Consider the following 4,900-nt stretch of genomic DNA (forward strand, 5'->3'; position numbering starts at 1 on the left):
TGTGTAGCACTGGGAACTGTCTAGTCACTTATGATGGAGCATGATAATGTGAGAAAATAGAATGTGTACATGTATGTGTAACTGGGTCACCATGCTGTACAGTAGAAAAAAAATTGCATTGGGGAAACATATGCTAAATAAGTTTAATTTAAAACAATAGTGAACCAATTAAATTAAAATGAACTGGGAAAAAAAAGAAATGTGGATCAATTAATCTTTGACAAAGGAGGCAAGAATTTAACTTGGGGGAAAAAGTCTTTTCAGCAAGTGGTACTGGGAAAATTGGACAGCTGCGTGTGAATCAGTGAAGCTAGAGCACACCCTCACACCATGCACAAAAATAAACTCACATTGGCTTAAAGACTTAAACATGACACAAGACACCATAACACTCCTAGAAGAGACTGTATAGGTAAAACATTCTCTGACATGAACCATGCAAATGTTTTCTTAGGTCAGTCTCTGAAGGCAATAGAAATTCAACAAAAATAATCCCCTGGGGACCTAATCAAACTTAAAAGGTTTTGCATAGCAAAGGAAACCATAAAAAACAAAAAACAAAAAATAAACAAAAAACTGAAATGACAACCTACGGAATGGGAGAAAACAGTTGGAAATGATGCAACTGCAAGGGCTTAATCTCCAAAACATGCAGACAACTCATACAACTTAAAAACAAAAAAGCAAAATGCTTTCAAAAAATGGGCAGAAGACCCAAATAGATATTTCTCCAAAGAAGACATAAGGATGGCTAGTAGGCACATGAAAAAATGCTCAACATTACTAATTATTAGAGAAACATAAATCAAAACTAAAATGAGTTCCCACCTCACACCTGTCAGAATGGCTATCGTTAATACATCTACAATTGACAAATGCTGTAGAGAGTGTGGAGGAAAGGGAACCTGCGTGCACCGTAGGTGGAAATTTAAATTGGTGCTACCTATATGGAAAACAGTATGGAAATTCCTCAGAAAACTGAATGTAGAACTATGAGAGTTCCCATTGTGGCTCAGCTTACTAGTATCCATGAGGATGTGGGTTCAAACCCTGGCCCTGCACAGCGGGTTAAGGATGTGGTGGTGTTGTGAGCTATGGTGTAAGTCACAGACGTGGCTTGGATCTGGTCTTGCTGTGGCTGTAGGCTGGCAGCTGCAGCTAAGATTCAACCCCTAGCCTGTGCTGGGAACTTCCATATACCACAGGTGTGGCTCTGAAAAAACAAACACCCCTCCAAGAAAAAACCCAAAACAAGACAAAACAAACAAAACAACCCTATGATCCAACAATCTCTCTCCTGGGCTTATATCTGGACAAAGCTGCAATTCAAAAACATAACCCATGTGCACTCATATGTTCATTGCAGCACTATTTACAATAGCCAAGGCATGGAAACAACTTAAATGTCCATTTACATATAAATGGATTAAGAATATGTGGTATACAATGGAATACCACTCGCTGTGGAAAAGAACAAAATAATGCCATTTGCAGCATTTTGGATGCAAGTAGAAATTCCAATACTAAGTGAAGTAAGTTGGAAAGAGAAAAACAAATACTGTATATTATTATTTACATGTGAAATCTAAGATGTGGCACTAATGAACCTAGGTACAGAACAGAAACAGACTCACAGACATGGAGAAGAGACTTGTGGTTGCCAAGGGGGCAGGGGAGGAGGAGGGAATTGGATGGACTGAGAATTTGGGGTTAGTAGATGCAAACATTTAGAATGGATAAGCAATGAAGTCCTACTGTATTACACAGGGAACTATATCCCATCTCTTGTGATGGAACATGATGGAAGATAATATGAGAAGAAAATGTGTAAATACATGTATGACTGGATCACTTTGCTGTGGAGCAGAAATTGGCACAACATTTTAAATCAGCTGTAATAAAAAAGACACTAAAAATGTTTGTTGTCCAGGGAGTTCCCAGCGTGGCTCAGTGGTTAACGAACCCAACTAGTATCCACGAGGACACGGGTTTGATCCCTGGCGCCTCTCAGTGGGTTAAGGATCCAGTATTGCCATAAGCTGTGGTGTAGGTCGCAGATGTGGGCTTTGATCCTGCATTGTTGTGGCTTGGCAGAGGCCCACAGCTATAGCTCCGATTTGACCCCTAGCATGGAAACCTCCATATGGCACTGGTGTGTCCTGGAAAAGACATAAATAAATAAATAAATAGTTTGTTGTCCAAAAGAGGGATAATAAATAAATAAATAAATAAAATAAATGGTTTGTTGTCCAAAAGAGGGGTAGTCAAAGGCAAGAAGTGAAAAATGGGGTCAGAAGTGATAGTTGGGTAAATCAGTAAGTTGTTCAGACAATTTTTGAAGAATACTATGAAAGAAGGTGAATTATTAAGGTTCACTGAATAATTAATGGTGAAATATCCATTGTAGGGTGTGAGAATGTCACTTTAGCTACACCTGCCCATCTTGAAATGCTAATTCAGATTGATTCAATTTATTTTAGCCTGGAAGACTGTGAGTGGTAAATATTTGTGCAGGGGGCTAAGTTTAGTCTCTCAGTTACGTTTCTGGAATCTAAAAGAGATTGGCTGAGGAACCAACATCTACTCGCACAAACTCTTGAGGATATCTTGAACATATTTCTTCTGACCAAGTTACATACTTCACTGCTACTAGTGATCATAAAGTGTTGAGAAAACCAGTATTGCATAGGTGTGTTATATTCTACAATGTCTTCATTGCAAGTGGACTCATTGAAAATTGGAAGGGGCAGTATAAACACTGGTTCTTCAGAAGGAGTGGTTGGCAAATGTTGAAAGGGTTGAATTTTATTTAAATAATCACCTCCTCACAATAAAATGAGAGGAAGTAATACAGGTACTTCCTGGAATGTTTTATAGGACCAGAAGATGTGGAAGAAGGTGGAAGTATTTCCTCTTCATTTAGTGTATATTGTCTTCAATATTATTTTTCCTCATATGGTTTGTCAGGTCAGATTTGAATTTATGCATGTCCAGGGAGGAGAATGCCAAGGGTCAAGCCATAGTATCCACATCATTAAATTTAACAGCATATACTTGTAGTGATACTTCAGGTGGGTCACAGTTTCGCCCATGCAGCCAAACTAGAACTGGCTGTGAATATGGCCCCCTTACTAAGTGGCAGGAACACTTCTGTGACACATTACCTGTTGAATCCTATGACAACTCCCTGCAGGTGGGGCAGAGGAGAAGCATCACCAAGCTTGCTGTGACTGTCCATCCTTTGGGTGAAACCTACAGCTAGGATGGGGAAAACCAGACTCATTCATCATCACTATGAGCTCCCAAGGTCATTTAAATGTGAGCATCTGGCAGGTAGGTGAGGAAACATGGAGAGTGGACCACGTATTGGGTGTTCTGATGGGGCAGGTCTGGAAAAGGTGAGCATCACTTCCACACCCCTTCTGTGAGCTACGACATAGGCAGCATAGCCACACCTAACAGGACGGCAGAGAAATGTGGTCCACTGTGGTTCCAGGGATAACAACCAAGAGGATTGGCAAACAGCAATTTCTGCCAGAGAGAGTTAACCTCATCATCCAGAGTTTAGTTTTAATGAAGAGTAAACAGTGGAGTAAAGTTCACAGTAAGTGAGCTTAAACAGAAGAGATCATGTCATTATGACTGGAGAATAAATGATATAAGAGAATGAATAGTATCAGAAATTTCAAGTTTTTGTGCCTCTCTATCCTTCCTTTGATTTGGATTCATTGACTTGGTTTCCCTTTACATCTTTGAGAGGAGTGCAGTTTTTTTAATCAAGTCAAGAAAAGCTTTCTTCACTTGCTTGTTTCTCAGTGTGTAAATAAATGGATTCAGCATTGGTGAAATAGAAGTCATGAGGAGTGAAATTCCTTTATTAATAGCTACCTCGTCCTTGGCTGAGGGTTTGACATAGATGAAGATGCAGCTGCCCTAAGTAATGGAAACCTCAATCATGTGGGAAGAACAGGTGGAGAAGGCCTTCTTCCTTTGCTGGGAAACCTTAGAATGGCCTTGACGATGTAAATGTAGGAAAGAACTACACACACGAGGGTGATGATGAACGTCAGCACTGCACACGCTACAACCATCTGTTCTGTCTCCCGTGTGTCTGAGCAAGAGACCTTCAGGAGAGGAGAAGCGTCACAGCAAAAGTGATCAATGACATTCGAGTCACAGAATTCCAGGCCCAAACCCAGCCTCACTGGTGGGAGTATGATCATTAGTGCTGCTACCCAGCGGAAGAGGATGAAGTTCTTGCAGACTCTGTTGCTCATGATGGCCGTGTAATGCAGGGGTTTGCAGATGGCCACGTAGCGGTCATAGGACATGGTGGCCAGGAGGAAGAATTCTGTCCCTGCAAAGAGGTCTGTAAACAGCAGTTGACTGGCACAATCATTGTAGGTGATGGACTTGTCCCCAGAGGATATGCTGTACAAGAATCTGGGAACACAAGCAGTTGTGAATGAAATCTCTAAGAAGGAGAAATTTTGGAGGAAAGGATCCATAGGTGTTTTAAGGTGAGAATCGATCAGAGTGAGGGTGATGATGGTTAGGTGTCCAGATAGACTCAACATGTAGGAAAGAAAGAGAAAAATGAACAGCAGAATTTTCAGTGGAAGGTCATCTGTCAGCCCCAGCAGGATGAAGCTTGTTACTGTGGTTTGGTTTTTCATCCTTGCTGATTGTCTTGCCCAATCTGCTTGAAACAAAATATGGAAGACTTCATAAGAGAAACTCCAGAGTCCTGGCCATTTGTAACCTCAAGAGAAGTGAATCTGAGAGTGATTCCTATACAGCTGGTTAGTGGAGAAGCAAGCACAGAGAAGATGACATTGTTTCATCACCTCTTTGGGATGAAGACAGATCACAAAGAGGTGATTTTTCTTTTGTTTTTGGC

At 40.8% G+C, this 4,900-nt stretch overlaps 1 pseudogene; it reads right to left on the bottom strand.

The window, feature by feature from the left end:
* Positions 1 to 3,744: 3,744 nt before the first annotated feature.
* On the bottom strand, positions 3,745 to 4,676 carry LOC146403217 (olfactory receptor 6C2-like; annotated as a pseudogene).
* Positions 4,677 to 4,900: the final 224 nt, after the last annotated feature.

The sequence above is a fragment of the Sus scrofa genome, chromosome 5 (assembly GCF_054392235.1).
Source record: "Sus scrofa isolate SSC_HxYL_T2T_F1_AM1 chromosome 5, Sscrofa_HxYL_maternal_Yorkshire_Landrace_v2.0, whole genome shotgun sequence".
Classification (NCBI taxonomy): Eukaryota; Metazoa; Chordata; class Mammalia; order Artiodactyla; family Suidae; genus Sus; species Sus scrofa.